Source organism: Macrotis lagotis, chromosome 1, assembly GCF_037893015.1.
Source record: "Macrotis lagotis isolate mMagLag1 chromosome 1, bilby.v1.9.chrom.fasta, whole genome shotgun sequence".
In the NCBI taxonomy this organism is placed as follows: domain Eukaryota; kingdom Metazoa; phylum Chordata; class Mammalia; order Peramelemorphia; family Peramelidae; genus Macrotis; species Macrotis lagotis.
The window spans coordinates 453,105,410-453,132,352 of NC_133658.1; the positions used below are offsets into that span (position 1 = coordinate 453,105,410).

Sequence of the window (26,943 nt, forward strand, 5' to 3'; positions counted from 1 at the left end):
ACTCATCCATAAAATAGATTGGATTAGAAACCAGAATCCAACAATAATATTTACAGAGATATACTTGAAATAGAAATACATAAACAAAAATAAAATAAAAGACTACAGCACAATCTATTGTGTTTCAGCTAAAGGCCAGAGTAGCATTCATAATCTTCAGATATTACAAATGTAACTATGTTGAACAGAAAGAGATAATCAGGGAAGCTACATTTTGATGTTTTGTGGGTAAACAATGAAGTAATATAAACAATTTTTATGGTTTCTCTGATAAGGTCTTATATGTCAAATATGTAGGGATCTAAGTCAAGTTTACAAAAATTAAGGGCCATTATCCAAGTGATAATTGGTCAAGGGATATGAATAAACATTTTTCATAAGATATTAAGGCTATCCATAGTGTTATGGAAAAATACTCTAAATCACTGTTGATTAGAAAACTGCAAATTAAAACAAATCTTTGACACCACCTCACTCACATCTATAAGAATGTTGTGGGGGGTCAAAAACAGGTACATTAGCGAACTGTTGGTGGAGGTGTGAATTGGTCCAACCATGCTCCATAAAACCATGCATACCCTTTATTCCAACAATATCATCAATGCCTGTATCCCAAAGAGAGCAAAGAAAAAGGAAAAAGTCCTGATGTACAACAATAATTATAGTAAATTTTTGGTGTATAGGCATACCTTGGTGATTTTGTATTTCAATTCCAGACCACCACAATAAAGCAAATTTTATAATAAAGCAAGTCATATGAATTCTTCTGGTTTCCCAATATAAAGAAAACTTGTTTGTACTATATTGGAGTCTATTAAGTGTGCAATATTTTTATTTCTAAAAAACCCCAGTATATATCCCTTAAATTTTTGTAGCAATTTTTTGCATATTCACTAATTAAAATTAAAATATTTTAAATACTTTTTAATGCATTCTAAATTTTAATTAAATTTTAATTTTAAATGTAAAAAATACATTTTAAATGGCTAAAAATGACTCTAGTGAGTCATGATCTTTTTGCGAGTAGAAAGTCTTGCTTTAATGTTGATGGTTGCTGAGTGTGATGGCTGTCAATTTCTTAAAATATGTTAACAATGAAGTTTGCTACATTAATGGAATCTTCCTTTCACATGAACACTTAGAAGCCTTTATAGGGTTATTAATGGGTCTGAATTCAATATTGTGGTATCTCGGGAAACAGGGAAACCCAAGGAGAGAGAGAAAGATAGGAAATAATAGTTAATCAGCGGAGCAGTCAGAACACACATACATACAACATTTATCAATTAAATTTACTGTCTTATATGTACAGTTCATGGTACTTTAAAACAGTTACAATAAAAACACCAGACATCACTAATTACATATCACTTTAACATATAAAATAATGATGAAAACTTTTTAAATATTGGGATAATTACCAAAATGTGAACACATGCTAATCGGTAAAAAAAAAAAAATGGTAAAAAAAGACTTATTTCATGCAGGGTTACCACAAATCTATAATTTATAAAAAATGCAATATTTGCAAAGTACAATAAAATGATGTATGCCTGTATATGTGCAAATGTTTATAGCAGCCCTTTTTGTGGTGATGAGGAACTAGAAACTGAGGGGATGCTTAGCAAATGTGAAATGACTGAAGAAGTTGTAGTATAATATTGTGATGGAATATTATTGTGCTATAAGAAATGATGAGCCTGCTAATAGATTCAGAAAAACCTAGAAAGACCATATGAACTGATGGATAGTGAATTGAGCAGAACAAAAAGACCATTACACAAAGTAGCAGCAATATTGTAATGTTGGTTGACCATGAAAGACTTGGTTACTCTGATCAATACAATGATCCAAGATAACTAAGGAGGATTCATGATGAAAATTGCTATCCACTTCAAAGAGAGAACTGATGAATTCTGGTTTCCAGATTGAAGGACATTTTTTTCACTTTTTCCTTTATTTGCATTCTGGGAGAATAACATGGGAAATACATTCTGCATAACTTATAAGCATAATGGTTATCATATTGATTGCCTTCTCATTGAGTTGAGGATTTGGAAGGAGGGAGAGAATTTGGAACTCAAAACTTTAATAAAATCTTATAAGTAACATTTGGGGATAAGGAATATTTTGTGGTATAGACCATAAGAGAGAGGGAACATGATGAAGTAGATAGAGAGACGTAGGAAGCAGGAAGACCTGGCTTTGATTCCTGCCTCTAACACATACTGGCAGTGTAACTGTAGGCAAGATCCATAACCTGTTAATGCTCTGGATAACTTTGTAAGATTATTTGTTGAAAAGTATCAATTTGGTTTTTCCATCCAGCATTCCCAATACATTGATATCATAGGTGCAGATCTTCTCTCAGCAGTGTAAGAAGCTAGTCTAAACTATTTTCTGCCCAGCCTGTTGAATTAGGAGATTTTCCCTAAGTAGTTTATTTTCTTGGTTTAGCAAACACTGGGATAAACTGATTTTTATTCATTCTTGCTTATGTAGCCTGTTCCACTGATTTCAATTTCTACTTTAATCAGTACCAAATGGTTTTCAAAAATTGCTGTTTTATACTATATAATTCTTTCAGTTCTAGGAATGCTATGTTCCTTTATTTTTACTTTAAAAATATTTCCTTTTATAATCTAGACCTTTTGTTCCATCAAGGAAATTTCATTATTTTATCTATTTAAGTAATTCCTTGTAATAAATATCACATCTGATAGGTATATTAGCAACTTATAAATTATTTTTGAGGCATTTCATGAGCAATGAATATACCTCCCATTATTTGTCTTCCTTTTTCTGTAGAGTTTTTCTCATTGTTTCAAAATAATTTTTGGTTGCCTTGGTAGCTTGACTTGTGGATATATTACGAATTTTGTAGTTATCTTGAATAAAATTCCTCTTCCTATCATTTCCTCCAAGATTTTTTCCTGCAATATCGAAATGCTGATTATCTTTATGATTTATTTGCATCTAGCTACTTCACTAAGCTACTAATCATTTTGATTAATTTGTTCACTGATACTTTGGGTTTTTTCTAGGTAAATTGTTATTGTCTGAAAATACAGATAATTTTTTATCCTTATTGCTGATAACACCTTGAATTTCTTTCTCTTGTCTTATTGCTATTGTTAGCATTTTTAGAACAATATCAAATAATAGAGAATTCTTATTAGATGCCTTTCAAAGTTTGGAAACTTATTTGGTATAGAATAATAATATGCTGGAAATGTCTTAAAGTTTTATCAAAGGTTGAGGTCACAAAGAAAAAGAATATAAAATGACATTGTTGGAAGGGGCTTTCTCATATAAATATTCTTTGTCTTATGACAATTTGATTATTGCTGCTTATCTGTAATTTTCAGTTTCCCTCTAAAACCAGGAAGTTGGACCAGCTCAGGGATTCTTGTTGGGTGAGTTGAGGAGGGAGCAGTTCAATATATGAACTTTTAAAAACTATATTTTGCTAACTGTATTCCAATATCATTGGTTTCTTTTTTAATTTTTCCTATTTTATGCATTTAGTTTCACTATTCTGAAATCTTTATCAGATTACCAAAGGGGTCTATGACTCAAAAATGTAGAAACTCCTTGTCTAAATGACCTTAATCTTTAATATTATGTGAAATAGTGTTTCTCTGGTGTTTTGGGGTACTACTTCAAGTTTAGATATAAGAATTTAGAAATTATCATTCAGTGCTAATTGAACCTAAGTTCAAATTCTGACATTAGCCATGAGACAACATTTTCCATGTTTAAAAATTAGCTGAATCGCTAGACATTATCATTGACTTTACTGCTGTGCCTTACAGATGCTCAGGTGTGCCCAGCATTCAAAGCCTGCAGAATTATTGCATTTTATTACTGTTTTCATTGGTAATATGGGCTATATTGCAGTCATAAATAAATATTAAATTCTATATGCTGCCTTTGACAAGGTATTGTTGAGTGATGAGGCTCACGAGAGCTAAAAGGTTGGACACCTATGCCAGGCCTTACTTTCCACCATGCCATTGCATTCTTAAGGACCACCAAGTTTAACCATCCACCATGTAGCTAAAAGGTCCCATATGTCTCTCCTGTTGTTGCAATATGAATTCACTGAGAGCAAGGATTATATAACTTTTCTATCCTCAACTGTTAACACAATGCTTAGGATATAGTATACTTAAATATTTTCCCCCATTCATTAATAATTATTACCCTCTCCTTTCCCTCCCTTACCCCTCTATGACATGGGGCTATTATTAAATATTTTGAGATTTCTGCAAAGATGAGAGATAACATGATAAAAAGTTTAGACACCTAGATCTGATATTAGGAGGTCTCAGGTTGAAATTCTGCCTATGACATGTATAGTTATATCACACTGAGTCAATGTCCCAGGTCTCCCTCTAAGTTGCAGAGAAGATATTGATAGAAGGTTTTGTCTGGGAGTTCTCAGTATCAGTGGAACTACAGGTCTAAATATTTAAAAAATAATGATAAGTTTATATGCTTGTCACAAACTAAGCTAATAAGTTAGAATTATATGATGCTTTAGACTTAAAATGAATAGTCTTGCAAAAACACCGTGAGTAGAATAGGACAAGTGTTATTATTCCAAACTTGCAGATGAAGAAATTGAGACTCGGAGATGTCATAATGATGTTGGAATATTGGTTCAAAAATGTGATGAACTCATGACCCTTTGACCCTGGGAGTGCAGATGTAAAAAGAAAAAATAGATTTATTAAAAGGTTAACACAAATGCAAAATAGAGGAAATGAGAGAAAGTTAAGAATTACGTTTTGTTATTATTTTCATTGATAATATGGGTTATACTATAGTCATAAATAAATATTAAATTCTATATGCTCTATATCAAAGACAGGACAGCTTCTAGGTAGATCATATAAAAAAGACAAAATGTAAGAGAATGAGCCAGATGCCAAGCTCCCCTTAAATGCTAGTTGGTAGAAGGGGTGGCATTTTGGGAGTGGTCAGCATCTGGTAATGGAAAAGTTACTGTAGAAGGGCTTCTTCTGGGATTAAGGTGACATTTACCAAGTGTGCATAATTTAGCCTGGCCCACAGGTGAATATATGACCAAGGAAAAAAAGTGGCTTATAATTTGCAAGGGCATAAAAAATGACTAAAAGGAAACATTTTAAGGTACAGAAAAAGATTACAAAAATCAGTTACATATATATGTATATAGGATTGCAAGATTTAACATGTTAATAGCACAGAAAAGATTGCAAAATGTGTTTCTCATATATATGGATATATATATATATATATATATATATGTATATTTATATACAGTTTAGATTACAATATTTTTCTGTGCCTGTAATTACTCTGCATCATATCAGAATATATATATTTTTTATTTTGAAGAAACCAACTCCTTCCTTTTATATATGAGAAAACTGAAGTTCAGAGGTGTTTAGTGACATGTTCCTGATCATACAGGTATTAAATGGATGAATTGGGATTTGAGACCAATTTATCAAAGTCTAAACTCATTTTACTTCTTATACAGTAATAGACTTGGAAAGTGACAAAATCAGGAACCAAATATAAATCTTAAGTCAAGTCCAAGACTTTTTTCATAAAGATAAGCTAACATTTAGAATCAGTAAATACCAAAAAGCATACTGAAGAAAGTTAGAAGAGAGCAGAAGGAGAAGAGAAGAGAGGAGAGGAAAGAATGCTGAAGGAAACAAGAGAAGGAATATGATGGGGAAAGTAAGGAAAGTTAAAAAAGAGGTCCTAAACTGGAGATATTTGGGACTAAAAGTAAATCACAAAATGTAGCCTAATTGCACTTTAGATCAGTAATGTAAGAAATGTATTAAAGGAGGGGTGGCTAGGTGGCGCAGTTCATAGAGCACCAGCCCTGGAGTCAGGAGTACCTCAGTGCAAATCTAGCCTCAGACACTTGATAATTACCTAGCTATGTGGCCTTGGTCAAACCACTTAACCCCATTGCCTTGCCAAAAAAAAAAAAAGAAAAAAGAAAAAGAATGTATTAAAGGGATGGAGTCAAAGACAAGAAGTATTTCACTCCTTCAAAAGGAAAAAAGTGATTAAGACTATGATACTGAATTCAAGTCTTTATGAATGTTCCATTTTTCCTTTGATGTGTCTTTCATCCTTACTCCAAAATGTGTAGTACCTAGTCTCTGTCATTGACCACTATTTAAATCAACATTCTGTCCTGATAATCTTTCTCAATTACATTTTAGGAGACAGACTCATCACAAAGACATCATATTTTAGTATAAAGAATATAGACTTTGAAATAAGAAGATTTGGGTTCAAATTTTGCTTCTTATGCTTATTTGTGGGAAGTTGGACAAGTTACTTGGAAAATAATAAGTACAAATCCCTTATTTTATACATGAGAAAATTGAATTCCAGAGAGTTAAGTGACTTTGCAAAAGTGTCTTTCCTTTCTTCCTACTTCCTTTCCTCCTTTCTCCCTCCACATAGAGAATCATAAACTTTTATGTGGTTGCTGTGCCCAAAGGGGTATAAATTTCTTGAAATAGAGAGTTCTGTTAAGCCAGGCTATGATAAAGCCCATTTGGATACTTGATTATGCCTTAAACCTAAATCATTCTGGCACTCAATAACTGGTCAATATTAAGGTCTCTCACTACATCTTCAATCACAGATGACACTAGAGGAGAGATTGAGACTGGTGACTTTGCACAACCCTCCCTTATTTAAATTCAATTCATTTTTAGATGAGAGATCACCTTTCTGATGTCACCGTTCTTCCAGAACAAAGGAAAAACAACAGCAACAATCTATGAGATGACCCTATGGATTCTTCCCAGCTCTAAATCTGTGATCTCAAGAGGCAGGTTCCTGAGGGAATGGTGTTAATGATTTTTTTTTGTTCATGTTTATCTATTACCTTTTCTAAGGAAGATACTATGTAGGTAGCTTTTTGAGTAACCTGGGTAATTGTCTAGGTTTATACATAGCACAATGCTGGGCACATCTGACAGTCAGCAACAAACATTGATTAAGCAGTTCATCCATGTTATGTAAATAGGCACCTAATATTGTTGTTGTTCGTTCTTCATTTTTCAAAGAAGTCCAGTAACATCACAAATTATATCTTGATTTTTATGTGACATGTGAGTCAGAGTTGCATAAAGTCATTAACCTCATTCTCTCTTCCCGAGTTCTCAAAGTCCAGTGTCAAGACAAAAGTCAGGATCACTGAAGATGGCCTGGGATTCAGTAGATGACCTTGGCATCTTTGATGTCTAACCAAGCTCATCTTCCCATTCCACTGAGGGAAGACATCACATGCTTGAAGGAAACACTCCCTAACACACCAACAGGTTTGAGACCTGTCAGTTACCCTCAATCTGACCTTGGATAATGAACTCTTTTATTCTTATCCTTAATTTTATTTTTGCAAAATGAAGGGGCTTTAGAATAAATTGTCTTTGTATTGCTTTCCAACTCTGCCTCCTGCTGTCTTAACAATGAATGACTTTCAGTTGGGGTATCTTTCCTGTTTGTTTCTCAGTAGGGTATATTGAATTACAGATTATATAAATCTTTCTTTTTTAAACAGACACATGAAAATAGTAGCAATGCAGTAGCACAGACTCAGTCACTCACTTCCCTTTCTCTTTATGAATTGTTAATTATTTTCCCTCTTTTGTGTTTCTTCTTTTCTTCCTGATTCATATTTGCCAATGTATAGACTTCTGCCTGAGTTTCAGATTATTTCTTTCATGATTTCAGGCTCTGTTTCCATCAACTGTCAGAAGCCCACATATGCAAGGGAAATTGCAGAAAATTCTCTAAAGATATAGATTACTTGCACATCTGTTAGGGTTTAGTTAAACATGACTGACTAATTTATCCTGAGGTGCTAGAGAGGGAATCATTTCATTTGGAAGTTGACTTGACAATTTTCTTCGCTTGGAGAGCATTTATAATAGATGGTGTGCATGCAATAGGGAAGAAATAGATGCTATTGATGTTTCATTTTAAGCAGTAAAAGAGTGTATATAAAGCACAACTCATTCCCCTCAGGAAAAATGGCAAAAAACCTTTTTTTGCTATTGGAGATGTCACATGGAATAGCAGAAAGAACAATGGATCTAGTTTCAAAAGGTTCAAATCCTGTATCTGTTTCTTATTAGTTGAATAACCTTAAGGAATACTGGTCACTTGTCCTCTCTGGATCCCAGAGTCCATTAATATAGAAATTCCTTGAATCTGTTTTGGGTCCTTTTGTCCCATAAAAAAAGTATTAATGCAAATAAAAGCAATTTACTGAAAGTAGAAATATAAGTAAATAAGAAAGTTTGTTGTCCTACCAATTGTGTCTGACTCTATGTGACCCCCATTTGGGGTTTTCTTGGCAGGAGAATTTTTCCATTTTCTAGATAAACAGGGTTAAGTTACTTGTCTGGGATCTCACAAATAATTAAGTATTAGGGGTCTTATTTGAATGCAGGAAGATGAGTCCCAGCACTCTCTATTCATTGTACCACTAGCTGCCCTAAGAAGAAAGTAGTGTAAACAAACTCTCTCTCATCTCCTTCAGAGTCCCTAGATTAAGTCTAATCTGTTTTTGATTCTCTTGTTTCTTTAGGGCAAGAGGAGAGGGACCCAGACAGGCTAATAACCTCCTAATTAACCTTTCAGACTCTTCAAATCAATGAGAAAAGGATACTTCCACTATTCATAGGAGATGGCAAAGAACCTTTGGGTACATACTGGGCTTTCCAGAATGTTACATGAATAGTTGCAGGAAACTCAGCTCCTTTTACCTGCCCAGGGCTTTTCTTTTTTACCTCCACCATCCTTTCATCAGCATCCAGTCACTTTACTTTTCTATCACTTCTATTAATATTATGCATTGTCACTGGACCTGTCTAACTGATGCCATGGCAAATACCTCATTGTCTGTAAATCCCTTTAGGAGGAAATGTATCCCAGTATAAAAGTCTTTTCTTCATGACAATTTCTTTTCCTTTCTGTTACCCTCTGTATTTCTTCTTCTTTCTCTTTAATTTTTCTTTGACTCTGTCTGTCTCATGTTGTCATAGGCAATGTCATCCTGTGCTGAAACTAGTTTGGGAATCAGTAATATTTCTTATCTGTAAAACACATGAATTGGTTTAAATGATCTCTCAACTTATTTCTGATTTTAAATCCTTCAAGTTGAAATTTTTGGTCCTTAGACTAAGACCCAACCTAGTACACAAATGCAAGTATTTTAAATTAAATTAGAGTATTCCTGTAACACATCCTATTGAATGGCCTCCTCACTTAATGAATCTTGGTTTAAAGTGACTAGCTCATGAATGGGATATGTTCTCTTTTGTTGTACTGTTTTAAGTGTAACACAGATCTTCTAAAGTTGGGCACCTTGGTACTTGTTACAACTAAGATCACTCTTCCCTATCTTGCTGAAGGATTTCATTACAACCAGCATCAAACATTTGATGTATATGTTACTTGCTACTAGATACTATTTTGTGTCTGATAATATAGGGTTTATTTTCTCAGGTCTCTTCCTGAACTCATATTTAAATTTTCTTAAGTAGTAATGGAGAGCTGGTCTGAAGTCACTTTTGGCAAAAATTCAGGAGATGAAGTCAAGTTGTAATAATCAATCTCCAGAATGGAGTGTAAATAGTCCTGTTTAAACAGAAGGAACAAGCCTTTTCTCCTTCCTCTTATCCTTTCCCTTGGGCATTCAAGATCTTCTACAATCTGATGCTTTTCCAGGTTTATCTTATATCTTCCCTTTCTATGAATTTGATGTTCTAGTCAAACTGAACTCTACCTCCCAAATGTTTACTAGACTCTCCTGATTTCATGCTTTTCCCCCATTCCTAAGAATGTCTTTCTTCCAACTCTTCACTTGTCATTTTGCCTACCCATTCTTTAAAGTCCAAATCAAATACCATCTCCTCCATGGAGCCTTCCCTGATTTTTCCAATTGATAGTTGGCTTTTCCCAACTCCAACTTTTTCTCTTTCTTTTAAATCTTTCTAATTTACATATTATATATTATTCTTGTGTCCATGTATAACATAGGCATGGTGTTTCCCTGGCATGCACTCCCATTCTGTCATCCCTCGCAAAAATATCTTTTGGGATTACTTGTTTACCTGAACTTGCCCTCATCATCATGTGAAAGCACTCACATTCTTTCCATCCTAGGAGTAACTCTGTTGTGTAGGAATTCACTCCTAATCATTATTTTTAGTTTTTTGTCACTTCCACAATGCTTCTTTTTACTCAAAGCCAGACACTCTGATGACAACAGTGGATTTTATACATAATTTAATAATGAAAAAAGCAACAATCAATATATCATGCATTCATTCAGTGCATGTGCCAGAGTCCATTTATAAACCTGGGACATACTCTCTTTCTGTGGGCAGAGGGGACATTAATCTGGCAGGAAAACATGAATGAAGTATACTCACATGTGCTGTGGTAACTCACAACTAAATAGTGTGGATCTTGATATTATCAGTCCATTCAGGAGATTTGCATCATAGGAATTCTATGCTAACAATTTTCTTTCTGGCTATCTCTGCTTCCTGGATGGGAGAATGCTCTTTCCCTTCATTCTCCAACTAAGGAAATATTAACATGTTTTTTTTTAAATTTAGTCACGCTAAAAAGGTGGGGAAGATTGCCTTTCTCTGGACAATGCAGACAAGCCCACTAAACTTTTCACTTAGTAAGATCCAGCATCACCAAATCATTTGCTAGTTAGCCATTTCAACAGTAAATCAGTTGCAAAGGCTCAACCTGTCATTCTGCTTTTCTCTCTCACAGATGGACAGTTGAGTAAAACTACCACTTCTTGAAGGTTTATCTCATACTATAGACTGACACTAAAGGGGATGTCAGATATCTTCATATGAGTATTAGCTTTTCTCCAGCCAGTCAACAGCTGGCAGCTGAAGACTTTATATCAGCTAACCTCTACTGCTGGTTTCCTAAGGCAGCTCCATCAGAACTGAATCCTTCTTCCTATTCTTGGAGACTCTACCCAAGTTTTTCCTCACTCCTTGAATGACTCAGATCAAAGCTATCTTGAATTCAGTGACTCACCATTCTGCATAGATTATAATTGAATCATGGGAAATGATAAATCACCAAGTACAGAAGGAGAAGAGAAGACCAGGACTGAATATGAGGTACTCCTAGAGTAGTAGGCATGACCTGGATGAAGATCTACCAAAAGAGGCTAAGGAATGGTTAACTGGAAAGGCAAAGAACTAGATAAAAAGCAGTGTCATGAAAATTTAGCGAGGAATGAGTATCCAAGGAGGATACTCAGAATCTTAGGAGAAACTCTGTGTGGAGGAATATACTCCTCATCTCTTTAGTTTTTTTGTACATACCACAGGGCTTCAATTTATATAAAACAAGTCACTTAATGACTGGGGAAAAGTTAAGGATGATAATTGAAATTAGGGAATTTCATTAGATATTAGAAAAGGCAATTTCATTGGTAACTTTGAAGAAAACAATTTCAGTTAAATCATAATAGCAAAAGCTACAGTGTAGAAAGTTTAAAAAGTGAGTGAGAGGAAAGAAATTGGAGGTATAGATTGTAGGTGACTTTCTCAAGGAATTTGGCCTTGAATCTAAGAAGATAGCTAACAATAATGTATAGTGCAAGTGATTTTTTTTTGAGAATGGAGAAAACATGGATATTTTGATAGACGAAAGGGAAGCAACCAGATGACCAGGAAAAGTTTAGGAATTAGTAAGAGAGGGATGAGAAAAAAGAAACTCTCTTCATGAAGATGGGATGGAAAGAATATATGTTAAGGGATTTTCCTTAGAAAAAAGGAAAGTCTCCCTCTTATGTGAAATAGGGGAGAAAGGGAAGAGTAGGAGGAATTATTTGCTAATATTGATGGCATAGATATAAAATCCCATGCATTCTTTGACAAATGCAAAGTGATTAGAGAATTGAAGAATTTAGGAAACATGTCTTTAAGCAGTGGCCATTAAGTTGAGTCTTGAGGTGGTTTATAGTTGTTAGAAAAAGCAGAGATGGAAGTGAGAGAAAATTCCAAGTTAAAACACCAATAGTGCAGATAGCCTATCATTGAAGAATCTCATGTAGATGGCGTGCTGAGTGCCTTGTTGTCCCTAATTTCCAGGGTCAGATACCACTATCCTTCACAAACTCTCTGTCTAAGGTTTCACTAATTCATTGTAAGAGTAGAAATGGATTTTTGCTATCAGGATTATATCTTATTTTTCTTAGAAAAATAATACTTAAGGGAGAAAATAGATATAATTCTAGCCCCATGCCCACTCTCTGAGGAAAGTGGAGTGGCCAATCTCTAGCCTTAGCCTCCTTGTTTCCTTTATCAGTTGTAATAAGAGTATCCCTTGGAGAAGGATGGGAAGAAAGGATTCTAGATTCTTGGTCTCTGATGCATATAACCGACATAGGCAAAAAACAAACCACAACAGCCATCCCACTCACACACATTCCTAAAGTGATTTAAAAAAAAGTAATAGAAAACATCAGTTAATTATTGACATATGCCAACTCTCCCATTTGTACAAAATTTTATGAGAGTCAACTGTATATGAATCTTGTGTATACATGTGCTAGGGGAATAATGACATGTAATATTCAATAGTAGACCACATCTTTACTATCTCATAATTTACTGTTTTCAAGAAATTGAAGGACTCTGAAAAGATCCATCTTTTCAATTTTACTGGCATTAAGATATAAAATACCATGACTTACTTCTTCAGAACTAAAAAGTGTTCACACAGAAGACAATGAACAAGGACATAGATATAAGTAGGCTATAGTGAGGAGCTATAAGTTTCTCCTTTCTGAAGAGCAGGAAAAAAGAAATGTCCTAAGGGCATTGTATGACAGTGAGAAGATGGGCTATCCATGTGGCATGAAGGAGGAACTAAGGTCCTCCCCTTTTACCCTCTTGATAATAAAAAAGTGAGAAAAATCTCTAACACATTAGGTGAACTCCAGTGTTGAACTCTTGGTAGAACATGAATAAGAATTGCATAGGTAGACATTGAATGTAATTCTTAAATTGATGAGATTAGTCAACAGTAGGTCAGTGTGAATTTGTTAAGTGCCTACTATATGTTGGATCACAGAATGATTTGAAGCAAATGAATATTTATGTGCAAGGTCCTGTAGGGAGAACTGAGGGGTATGAATAGAAATGCCAATTAGTCCCTGAGTTCAATGACATCACATTCTTATTTGGGAGACAAAAACTTTAGGGTGTTTTGGCTAAGACCAGTGGTCCTTCAGGCTCTTCTGCAAGGCATATCTCCTTCTGTGTCATTTCTGTTGAGAAAATCACTATCTGTTTCTGATGTTTAACCATTGTGATGATGCCAAGGCATAAAGCATGATGCCTTCAATAGTTGAGACTGCTAAGGAGGCAGGAACAACTTCCAACTAAGTTTTCTAGAGGATGACTGCAGAGGAAGTCTGGAAATAGGAGTGGTTACCAGAATCAATGGATAAATGCTAACATTTTGGGGACTCATGAGTTTGTCTACCTACTGGAGGAGTCTGGTCAGTGGTTGGTAGTTGTGGTGGGGATGATGAGCTACATCCATAGAGATTGATTTCAATTTAACCATCCCCTGGCTTTCCTTTAAAACAGAATGTCGCCACCAGTAGGAAATCTTTCCCAGTCTCCTCAGCTGCTAATAACGGCCACTCAAGTCTATGTCTGTCTGTCTGTCTCTCTTTATATATATATATATATATATATATATATATATATATATATATATATATATACATATATGAATACTTATTTATGTACCTATTGCAAGTTCCTTTTTGAATTTTAATTTATTTTTTCAAAGTATAACTAAAGATAGGGTTTTTTCGGTAAGATATTGAATTCCACATTTTTTCCTTCTCTCTCTTTTCTTCCCCTCCCCATGATAATGGTTTATAATCATGCTAAACACATTTCCATATTTCCATTGTTGTGAAAGAAAAATCAGAACAAAAGAGTAAAAGCTGTGAGAAAGAAAAAAATAAACAAATGTTTAAAAAGTGAAATTAGTATACTTTAGTTTACATATAGACTCCATAAGTCTTTCACTTGATGTGGATGTTATTTTCCATCATACATCTTTTAGAATCATCTTTTATCACTGTGTTGCTGAGAAGAGCCAATGTTGCTGTTAAAATATACTATCATCTTCTGGTTCTGCAGACTTCACTCAGCATCAATTCATGGAAACCTCTCCAGATTTTTCTTAAATCTACTTGCTCATGATTTCTTACAAAGCAGTAGTATTCCATCATATTTATATATCATAATTAGCTGAGCCATTCCCCAATTGTTGGGTAATCAATCCCTCAATTTCCAATTCTTTATCACTACAAAAAGAGCTACTATAAATGTTTTTTATAGGTCAATCCTTTTTCCTTTTTTAATCTGTATTAACAGTAGTATTGCTGGATCAAATCATATACACAGTTTAACAGAACTCAACCAACAGTGTATTAATACATTTTCCCAGTTTTCTCACATCCCCTCCAACATTTTATCATTTTTCTTTTCTGTAATCTTAACCAGTCTGATACATGTGAGGTGATATCTGAGAGTCATTTTAATTTGTATTTATCTAATCAATAATTATTTAGGACATTTTTTTCATATGAATATTGATAGCTTTAATTTCTTTATCTAAAAATTGTTCCTATTCTTTAACCATTTATCAATTAGGGAATGATTTGTATTCTTGAAAAATTATCTAAGTTCTCTATTTAAAAATGAGTCATTTATTAGACACATTGGCTGTAAATTTATTTCCAAGCTTTCTGAGTAGAATTGATTTTGTTTTTGTAAAATGTTTTTTAATATAAAACAATTAAAATTATCCATATGCATTTTATAATGTTTTATCTCTTATTTGATCAGAAGCTCCTCCCCTTTCCATAGATCTGAGAGATGAACTATTCCTTGTTCTCCTAATTGGTTTATGGCACCACTCTTTTTTTTAATTTTAGAAAGGTTTTATTTATTTTGTATTTTACAATTTTCCCCCAATCTTGCTTCCCTCCCCCCTCACTTCCCAGAGAAGGCAGTTTGTTAGTCTTTATGTATTCCCATAGCATGCATTGATTTAAGTCAAATGTGATGAGACAGAAATCATATCCTTAAGGAAGAAACATATAGTATGAGATAAAGCTGAATTACATAATAAGATAACATTTTCTTAAATTACAGGAAATGGGGGGGGGGTGGAGCCAAGATGGCCACAAGAAGGCATCCAGTCTTAAGAGCTCTCTGATAAAATTCATCAGCTAAGGACTCTAACTAAACTTTCGAGAGACAGAACCCACAAAGGGACCCAGTGAGGCAGTTCTCCTACTCAAGGTAACCTGGAAAAGAGCAGAAAGGCTCTGCTCCTCGGGATCAGAGAGGTGGCCCAACGGAGCGGTGGTTCCCCAGAGCCAAAGACCTTCAGCCTCCAGGAGGCAGCCCCAGGGCGCTGGGAGTCTCAGCTCACAGCAGCAGGGGAGTCTCCTGAGCTGCACCCTGGGGAGCACCGGCACAAAGTGGGGGAACAGCGGGGACCCCTGCCAGAGCAAGCACGTGGAGCCCAGCCCTCAGGGCACACAGCAAGCACCATAGTCTTTCCCCAGCCCTGATCCAGGAAACAGAAGCAGGCAGAGCCAGTAAGCAGGAGCCTCTAGGGCATGGGCCCATTGAGCTGAAGGAGGGGAGTGAAGAGAGACTGCAGAGCTCTGTCCTCTGCTTCTGGAACAGGATCTGGGGCTCTGACCACATTCAGATCCTGATCACAGTCTAGGCCCCCCCATAGAACAGCAGGCCCCCCCCCACCTCAGCCCCATGGCAGAAGGGGGCGCTTATGGTCATTCACAGACCAGGAGGGAGGACAGAGCCTCACACACTGAGACCCTTGTGGAAGTGTCCCAAAAACTCAGGAGGTATCCCCAAACCAGGCCCAGGCTGGGAAAATGAGCAAGCAAAGAAACAAAAGGAAGACTATTAAGAAATATTTTACAAATGAGCCCAAGAAGGATCAAAATACTCAGTCTGAAAATGAGGAAGCACAAGCTCCTGCATCTAAAGACTACAAGAAAAACAGAAATTGGGCTCAGGATATGACAGAGCTTCAAAAAGACTTTGAAAATCAAATGATGGAGTTGGAAGAAAAACTGGGAAAAGAAAGGAGAGAGATGCAGGAAAAAAATGAAAATGAAGTCAGCAGCTTAGTCAAGGACATCCAAAAAAATGCTGAAGAAAATAGCATGCTAAAAACCAGCTTAGGTCAAATGGATAAAACAGTTAAAAAAGTTATTGAGGAGAAGAAATCTTTAAAAAGCAAAATTGGCCAGATGGAAAAAAGAGATAAGAAAACTCTCTGAGGAGAACAAATCCTTCAGACAAAGAATAGAATTCAGGGAGATTGATGAATTTATCAGAAATCAGGAATCAATACTTCAAAACCAAAAAAATGAAAAATTAGAAGAAAATGTGAAATATCTCATTGAAAAAGCAACTGATATGGAAAACAGACTTAGGAAAGATAATTTAAAAATTATTGGAATACCTGAAAGTCATGATCAGGAAAAGAGCCTTGACATCATTTTCAAAGAATTACTACAGGAAAATTGCCCTGATATTCTAGAAGCAGAGGGCAAAATAGAAATGGAAAGAATCCACCCATTCCCCTGAGAAAGAGATCCCCAAAAACCAACCCCTTGGAATATTATAGCCAAGTTCCAGAACTCCCAAGTCAAAGAGAAAATATTACAAGCAGCCAGAAGGACACAGTTCAAATATCAGGGAGCTGCAGTCAGGATCACACAGGACTTAGCAGCAACTACATTGGAAGCTCGGGTGGCTTGGAATACAATATACCGGAAGGCAAAAGAGCTTAGAATGCAGCCAAGAATCAACTACCCAGCAAGGCTGAATGTCCTCTTCCAGGGAAAAAGATGGACTTTCAATCAACCAGGGGAATTTCAAATGTTCCTTTTGGAATGGCCAGAGCTGAACAGAAGGTTTGATCTTCAGATACAGGACTCAGGTGAAGCATGGAGATTGGAGGAGAGGGGGGAAATATGAGGGACTTAATGAGGATGAACTGCATGTATTCCTGCATAGAAAAATGACACTGATAATACTCATATGAACCTTCTCAGTTAATAGAGCAGGTAGAGAGAGCTTTTATAGTTGAAGCACAGGAGAAAGCTGAATTCGAAGATAAAATATGGTGTAAAAATGGAGTCAATAGAAAAAAAGGGAAATGTAATGGGAGAAAGAAAAAGGAGAGGGGGAATAGTCCAAGATATCTTACATAAGATTTTTTTTTATTACAATGAGCTATTGCTATGATATGGAAGTGGGAAGGCAAGGGGGGAATGAGGGAACCTTTGCTCTCATAGGAGATGGCTAGGAGAGGAAACAGCATATGTACTCAGTGGGGTGTGGACATCTGGAGTAGGAAGGAGGAGGGGTGGGGGAAGGGGTGGGGATGTGAATGGGGGAGGAGAGGATGGACCATGGGGGGAGAGTGGCCAGATATAACACACTTTCCTTCTTACTTCTTGCGGGGGACTGGGATTGGAGGGCCTGCCCAGGACCACAGGGCTAGGTGGATTCTGGGCCTAGGGGGTGGTGTGGGGGCCCGGGGCTTCTTGGCCCCAGGACCAGGGATCTGTCTGATGTGCCACTCAGCGACCCTACAGCACAGTCAGAATTAAAGGAGAGAGAAAATAGAGTACATGGTAGTGGAGAAATAAGAAAGGAGGGAGTTGCGATCAGCAATGGCAAGGGTGGAAAAATATGGAAATAACTTTTGTGATGGACTTATCATAAAGAATGAGATCCACCCATGACAGAGTTGTTGGTGTTGGAACAAAGACTCAGGCATATTTTTTGTGATTATTATTTGGGGGAGGGTGCAGGGCAAGTGGGGCTGGATGGCCTGCCTGGGGCCACATAGCGGGGTGATCTTTGGGTGTCTGGGGCCGGATTTGGACCCAGGTGCTCCTGGCTCAAGGGCCAATGCTCTGTCTGCCACCCAGCCACACCTACTATTATTAGTATTTTATTTTATTTTGGGTCTTTTTTTTCTTTCTTTTTTTTGTTTTTTTGCAGGGCAGTGGGGATCGGGTGGCTTGCATGTCACATGGCTGGGTGATTGTTGGGTTTAGGAGGCTGGATATGGACTCGGGTGCTTGTGCCTCCAGGGCTGGTGCTTTGTCCATTGTGCCACCTGGCCATACCTACAATTATTACTATTATTTTTTTTATTTTAATTTTTTTCTCTCCCCTTTAATTTTTTCACCCAAGCAAGTCTATCTATATTCATGGGGGAGGAGGGGTATTTTGTTTACTTGTAAACAAGAATATTTTATTAATGTAAAAAAACATTTGTACAAAATGAGAATAAAAAATAAATTAAAAAATAAATTAAAGGTGATAGTCTTTGGTTTTTTGTTCAAACTACACAATGTTGCTATTAGGGTGTGCAGTGTTCTTTTGGTTCTGCTTATCTTGCTCAACATCAGTTCATGCAAGTCCTTCCAGGCTTCCCTGAATTTCCATCCCTTCTAGTCTCTAATAGAACAATAGTGTTCTATTACATACATATACCACAGTTTGTTAAGCCAATCCCCAATTGATGGACATTCCCTCACTTTCCATTTCTTTTCTACCACAAACAGAGCTGCTATGAACATTTTTGTACAAGTGGTGTTTTTACCCTTTTTTGTAATCTCTTTAGGGTATAGACCCAATAGTGGCATTGCTGGATCAAAGTGTATGTACATTTTTGTTGCCTTTTAGGCATAATTCCAAATTGTTCTCCAGAAAGTTTGGATGAGCTCACAGCTCCACCAGTAATGTATTAGCGTCCCATATTTCCCACATCCCTTCCAACATTCATCATTGTCCTTTCTGTTCACAGTCTGAGAGGTGTGAGGTGGTACCTCAGACATGTTTTAATTTGCATTTCTCTAATAATTAGTGATTTAGAGCAATTTTTCATTATGACTATGGATTGCTGTGAATTTCCTCTCTGTAAATTGTATGGCATCACTCTTTATGTATTAATTATGTACCCATTTTGACCTTATCTTTGTATATGATATGAGATGTTGGTTTATGCCTAGTTTCTGCCATACTATTTTACAGTTTTCTGAGTAGTTTTTGTCAAAGAGTTCTTTTCTCAGATACTAGAATCTTTGGGTTTCTCAAACAGTAGATTAGTATAGATATTTACTGCTGGTATTTTGGACCTAATCTCTTCCACTGATCCACCACTCTATTCCTTAGTCAGTACCAAGGTGTTTTGATGATTGCTGCCTAAAAATATAGTTTTAGAACCACCTTAGGCCACCTTCCTTTGCAGTTTTCTCCGTTAATTCTCTTGATATTTTTGAGGAAAACCTGGGAGAGTTTAAGAAAGTATCTGGCTTCTCTCCACTATCTTGGCTCTGCCCCCTTTCCCTTAATATTCTTGACCTTTTTTATTTCAGATGAATTTTGTTATAATTTTCCATCTCTGGAAAATAATTTTGAGTAGTTTGATCGGTACAGCACTGAATGAGTAAATTAGTTTATATAGAATTGTCATTTTTATTATATTAGCTGAGCTTACATATGAGCAATTGATATTTTTCCAGTTGTTTAGATCTACCTTTATTTGTGTGAAATGAGTAACTGGGTTCATATAGTTTCTGGGTTTGTTTTGTCAGGAAGATTCCCAAGTATTTGATGTTTTTTTTTGTTTTCCTGCAAGGCATTGGGGTTAAGCGAGTTGCCCAAGGTCACACAGCTAGGTAATTAAGTGTCTGAGGTCGAATTTGAATTCAGGACATCTTGACTCCAGGGCTGGTGCACCACCTAGCTGTCCCCCCAAGTATTTGATGTTGTCTACAGTTACTTTAAATAGAAGTTTTGCCTATCTCTTGCTACTGTTCTTTGTTAATAATTAAAGAATTATTGATGATTTATGTGACTTTATTTTATATCCTGCAAGTTTGCTAAGGTTATTAATTGTTTCAAGTAGGTTTTAGTTGATTTTCTAGAATTCTCTAAGTATGTGGCAGCTAGGTGGCACAATGTATAGAATACTGGCCCTGGAGTCAGGTGTACCTGAGTTCAAATCTGGCCTCAGACACTTAATAATTACCTAGCTGTGTGGCCTTGGGCAAGCCACTTAACCCCATTTTCCTTGCAAAAACCTAAACAAAAAAAAAAGAATTCTCTAAGTATATCATCATTGCCATATGCAAAGAATGAGAGTTTTGTTTCCTTTGTCTATACTAATTCCTTCAATTTTTTTCTCTTTTTACTAAAACTAGTACAATAGTGGTGATAACAGGCATTCCCATTACATATAATTCTTACGATAGTTTTAGATAGATACTGCTTTTTGTTTTTAAGAAAAATGCTACTTATTCATATATTCTCTAGTGTTTTTTAATAGAAATGGATTATTTTGTAAAAAAATGTTTTTTACTATATAATCATATGATTTCTATAATTTTTTAAAATTGACTTGGTCATTTATGCTGATAGTTTCCTATTGAATTAGCCCAACCTTCCTGGTCTAAATCTCACCTGATTGCTATATATTGTCCTAGTGATATCTTACTGTAATCTCTTTGCTAATATTTTATTTAATTTTTTGCATCAATATTCATTAGAGAAATTGATCTATAATTTTCTTTCTCTGTTTTGGCTTTTGCTGGTTTAGATGTCAGCAACATATTGGTGTCATCAAAGAAATTTTTTAGTACTTTACTTATTTTTTCAAATGGTTTATATACCATTGGAATTAATTGTCTAAATGTTTGGCAGAATTCACTTGTGAATCCATTTGATGCTAGAGAATTTTTCCTAAGGGCGATCATTGATGACTTCTTCAATTTCTTTTTTTTAAATGGAGTTATTTAAATTTTTTTTCCTCTTCTGTTAATCTGGGTAGTTTCTATCCATTTAACTTGGATTGTCATATTTATTGGCATACAGTTCATCAAAATAGCTCTAAATTAATGCTTTAATTTCCATTGCATTGGTGTTAAATTTACCCTTTCCATTTTTGATACTAGTAATTTGGTTTTCATTTTTGTAAAATCAAGTTAAGCAAAGGTTTATGTATTTGTTTATAAAATCAAGTGTTTGCTGTATTTATTATTTCAATGGTTTTCTTACTTTTGATTTTATAAGATTTTGATTTTCATAATTTATAACTTGGTATTTAATTGGGAATTTTTGTTTTTTTTGAAATCTTTTTAAATTGCTTGCCCAATTCATTTATCTCCTCTTTCTCTATTTTATTCATGTAAGCATTTAGAGAGATTAAATTTTCCCTAATAATTGTTTTGAGTGTATCACACAAGTTTTGGTATGTTGCCTCATTATTATCATTGTCTTGGATGAAATTATTATTTCTATGATTTGCTCTTTGAAACATTCATTCTTTAAAATTATGTTATTTAATTTTCAATTAATTTTAGACTCTCTTTCTAGTTAGATGGAGCCTCAGTTGCTGATTTTTACTGCAGTTGTGAACCTCTGACTGACCTCCCCTCCTGACCCTAGGTATACCAGTCTCCTTTCTGTTCTGGCTCTGCTGCCACTCTATCCACCCAAGTGAGAAAGACAAACTTTTTCCTGGAGTGCTCTCAAGATATCTTAAACTGGAGAATGTTCCATTCTGTCTTTTTGTAGGTTTTGTACCTCATAATCAGCTTAGAGGCTTGATTTAATGTTATTTCTGAGGGAGGCTGGTAAGAACTCATGCAAGTTCTTGTTTCTGCTTCTAGAATGCAAGTTTCTTGAGGGCAGGTATTGTTTTGTACCTTTCTTTTGTACAAACAACATCACAATTTCTAACAAATTCTTGCTGTCAAGAAGGGAAGGGCTGCTGCTGAAGATCACTGAGGTAGGGTAATGGAGTGTATCTCATTCATGGGAGACCTTCTGGCAAGTTTAGTTTGGAGAAAGTCGACATAAGGTGAGATCACCTTTTCAAAGAAAGAGTCATGCCTTCCTTTATGAACAGCATTCCTACCCAAGCAGAGGAATTCTTGGGTTCTAGGGCAAATGGCATAGAAGAATGGTGAAGAAAACATAGAAAACATGGAATGGCAATACATAGAAATAGGATACAATAAGGAGTTCAAACAGGAATTTCAGAAGTTTTATACTCATAAGGTACACAAAGATTATAAAGAAGGAATGAGCAGATGTATAGCACATGAATCAGAAAATAAAATTCAAGTAGACAAAGGACTGATTTAAAAGTAAAAGGAGATATGAAACAAGTGAAATAAAAGAAATAAATGGAAGAAGTTATGTTATGTCATGAAAAGAAGAAAATGAGATTTTTAAAGAAACATTTTAAATATAAAGAAGCATTAGTTGATATTACAAGAAGCTTGTAAGCCCACCTGTGTTGATCTAGAAGTCCTTGACCCCACCTGGGCTCAAACTCCTTTCAGATTCTAAATTATCAACTTATAAATTTTCTCTATTTGTATAAAATATATAGACAATTGCTCTTTCTGTCCTAATTTAATTCCTACTCAGTTTCCTTAACAGTATATGGTTTTTCCTCACTCTTAATGTTCCTTCTTGTTAGTTATCTGCAAGTATATCCCCAATCTACCTTGTTGACTTTGTATATCTTTGTGAGAGGAATATGATCCATATTTCTCTGTCAATTATGATGTAGTGATTATTCTGCTATTTCCTTACCATTGAGTAAATATAGAAATTATTCTTGCTTTTGTCATATCATTAAAGAAGAAGGGAAGGGAACTGAGAAATTATAATGCCTACTGTTTCAGTTACTTGTTTGCTGCCAAACTTCTAAATTCTTTATCCAGTCCATTTGTGTCTGTCCCCACATTCCTTCAGAAATGAATTTTTGTCAGTTTTTCATCCATGAAATATTTTGCACTTTTTAACCATTTTGTTATAAACAGAAAGACTTGCAGCTTTAGAAAATTTATTTATTCCTTTTTCTTTATATAATAGCTCATTTTCTACCCCTTTAACTAACCAGCTTTTTACAGTTTGAAAGTGATGATACCTTATAAATTTATCATGTTTGACTTGTGTTTCCCCTGTGCATACCCCCCATTAAAAGCCTTCATAATTTAATCATGTCTTATTTCTAGTTAAGATTCTTAATTCTATCCATGATCTAATTGGCCCTCAAAAACCCACTCACATTGTAGTTTAGAGATACTGAGTTCATGAAAATAAAGCTCAGCTTCATTGAGACTTCCAAATATCTAATCAGGTAAAGAGTCAGCCATATCCTAGCAGCTCCTGTACAGCTGGCCCTGCTTATGTTTTGAGTTTATGCATTGGGAAAAATGACATTTTCTTCCCAGGGGAAGAGAAGGAGGGGTTGGGGGAATGACACACATTCAAGCATTTATTAACCTATGATGTTCCAGGAATTATGCTACGCTCTTCACAAAATTATTTCATTTGATTCTCACAAACCTTAGGAAGTAGGTGTCATTTAATATCCTCATTTTATTATTAAGAAAATTGAGTTAGACAAATATTAAAATACTTGACCAGGATCATATATTGGGTGTCTGAAGTCAGATCTGAATTTAGGTCTTCTGATTCCAGGGGCAACTAGTAAGGGCAGCAGATAAAATGCTGGGCATAGAGTCAAAACGATTTCCCTTCCTTAGTTCAAATCTGGCCTCAGACATTTACAAGCTCTGTGGTCTTGGGCAAGTCACTAGATATGTGATCCTACTTCCTAGGTAGCTGTGAGATTCAAATCAGATATTTTTTGTGAAGAGTTTAGAATCTGTAAAATTAACTGGAGAAGAAAATGCCAAAATACCTCTAGTATACCATTGGTTCTGAGCTGATTCTGCAACCTCATGGGTCAAATTGTCTCAGCAATATTTATTACAGCTCCTAGATTCATCAGTTTATGATTTGAGTATACCATCCCTGTCCTTGCCCTTCTATGTGTGTTTTCACATGCAGGCAAGGTGCTGTGCTATTCTTGGCAGCCTATCCTAGGCTGCTGGCTCAACTTCTCCCTTGCCTAGCTGCTGGCATAACACTTTAGTTTCTCACAGTGACAGTGGCAGTTAAGTGGTGAGGGAGTAGAGTACTGCTAAGGAGATTGAACTCAATGGCCTTTGAAGTGTCTTTGACTCTAGGTCTGTGATTCTGTTGTGAGGATAAGATGTCACTGATTATCCCACCCACATATAATTAATTACCTTTCTTAGGTAAGAACATTTCTTGATTGATTCAACCAATAAAAACAACAGTACTCATATTATACACCACTCTGATTTAATCAGCCATTGTGTGAAAAAACTTGATTTTGTCCTAAGGAAAGTATATAAAATGGAAAACTTATCCAATCATGGAAGAAGCTTATAGTTCCTGCTAATAGATCAATTGAGTTCAGAATTCTGAGCTAAAATCTGATTGGATGCCTACACTCCCTGGCACTGCATGAGTACTTAAGAGTAGAAGTTCACAGTGCTATATAAGGAGGGATAAACTGACCCAGGTTGGGAAAAAAGGAGAATTTTAAGACTTGCCTGATAAGTAAGCAGCATTAAGATTATACCTTTTAGGGCTAAAACATCACTTTTACAAAACTATTCATATAGGCCCTGTTTGTGGTGGCAAAAAATTAGAAATTAATTAAATGTCTTATTGGGGCATGGCTTAACAAACTGTGGTATATGTATGTCATGGAACACTATTGTTCTCTTAGAAACCAAGAGGGATGGGAATTCAGGGAAGCATGGAAGGATTTCCATGAAATGATGCTGAGTGAGATGAGCAGAACCAGAAAAATATTGAATACCCTAACAGCAATGTGGGGGTGATGACCAACCTTGATAGACTTGCTCATTCCAATCAGGAACAATTTTGGAATATCTGCAATGGAGAATACCATCTGTATCCGGAGAAAGAATTGTGGAGTTTGAATTTAGGAGGGAAAAAAACTGGTTATCTTATTATATAATTCTGCTATCTCTTATACTTTATTTTCCTTCAGGATATGATTTTTCTCTCATCACATTCAACTTAGATCAATGTATACCATGGAAACAATGTAAAGACTAACAGATTGCCTTCTGTGGGGGGAGGGGAAGAAAGATTAGGGGGAAAAATTGTAAAACTCAAATAAAAGCAGCTGCTATTTTATCATCAAAATATTTCTTGTACAATTCTAGTAAAATGACTCAAATACAAAGAAGTTAAAAGTTAACTAGAGATAGAAATAAATGTAAATTTAGTTAGAGAACCTAACCTCTGTTGAAATTTGAGGAGTTTTCATATTTGGGGCTTGGAGTGATTATGACTGAACTTGTAACTCTTCAACTAAAATTTATTTCCTAAAGATTAAAAAGAGGAAGACAGATGAACTTTAGAGACTATTATACTTCTCCTAGACTAAAAATGAGCTAACTTTCATAAGTTTTGCACTGTGTTTTGTCATTTGTCCTCTCCAATTACACAACCATCACCCTATTTCAAGACCATATCACCTTTATCCCAGATTATTACAATTGGATTCCCTTTCTTAACTATCTCCCCATGATAATCCATCTATCCTGAGTTGATAAAGTAGTTTTCCAAAAGCACAGATCCTATAATCAATGAATACTAATATCTCCTCTCATCTCTAGCATCTCTAGATTTGAACATTTGGACTCAGATCCTCCCAATTCTGGGGCAAGTACTCTTATTGACTGCACCACCTAGCTGCCCCTATTGCCTCTTTTCTAATGGAAAAAGCATACATACTTTGTTATTTCTTTCTGTAGAGAGAATGCTCGTTGCTTTTACTTTAATTTATTTTTAATTTAAGGCAATACAGTTAAATGACTTGCCCAAGGTCACACAGGCAATTAAGTGTCTGAGGCAGGATTCCTGACTCCAGTGCTGGTGCTCTATGCACTGTGCCACCTAGCTGCCCCTGTCTTTATTACATTTGCATTGGTGCCTGTGGAAAGCTGACCTTGTGGATAAGAACAGACTCTTGCTTTTGTAATAGTCTTCAACCTCTGACTTTGACTAGGAGGTATTATCTGTCTCCTGAAAAAAGGCCCCACTGATTCAATCATGAGGGACCTGAACTCTAAAAGGGCCAGTTTTTTCTCGAACCCTCTCTAATTCATTTCCCCATGTGGGATCAGGACTCTAGGGAAATCTCAAAATTTGGATATGACTCATTCTATGATTACCCTAGATTGAGTTAACAGTGTCTCTTGGAGAAAAGTTACTTAATGTACTAAGATAGTAGACTTCAGATACAGTAAATTTGTTATTTCTTCCACCTAAAAGAAATGTTTACACCATAAATGACTTATAAACTGTGCATTGACAAATATTTAAAACATGAAACAATATCCTGTAATGTTGGATGCATGGAAGATTATAAATAGATTCAAAATATCTGTGAAGCACTCAAGAGATTCATAGAGGCTCAGCACCTCTGTTATGTTCTACCAAAGAGGCCACTATTCCTTAGAGACTTATGAGACTGTTGTACAGATTTCACTTTCACCCTCAACTGTAGGCTGTGAGTATCACTCATGGCCCATATCTTCTGGCCAGGCAGTCATGCCTGGCTCATTATCCTGGCCTTCTTTTCTTATGAGAAGAATCTGGCTATAGGAAGCACCACCTGCTGTGAGAAAGTGGACCTCTCAGTAACTCCAGATATCATGAGCTCAATGAAGTCTGTGCTGAGCTCAATGAAGTAAAGATTTAGTAGAGAGACAGAGACTTGAGATCCAGATCTCATGCCAGCATATGTACACGTTGCTCTGTACAATAGATGCTTTGAATAGTTCAAGGAAAATGAGAAGAAAGAAAGATATTGACCCCCTGCCTCCAATGGGAATTCAAA

At 35.7% G+C, this 26,943-nt stretch overlaps 1 protein-coding gene across 4 annotated transcripts in view; it reads left to right on the plus strand.

Moving 5' to 3' along the window:
* SPOCK1 (SPARC (osteonectin), cwcv and kazal like domains proteoglycan 1) overlaps positions 1 to 26,943 on the plus strand; it is a 1,031,033-nt gene that overhangs the window by 982,223 nt on the left and 21,867 nt on the right. The window lies entirely within an intron of this gene.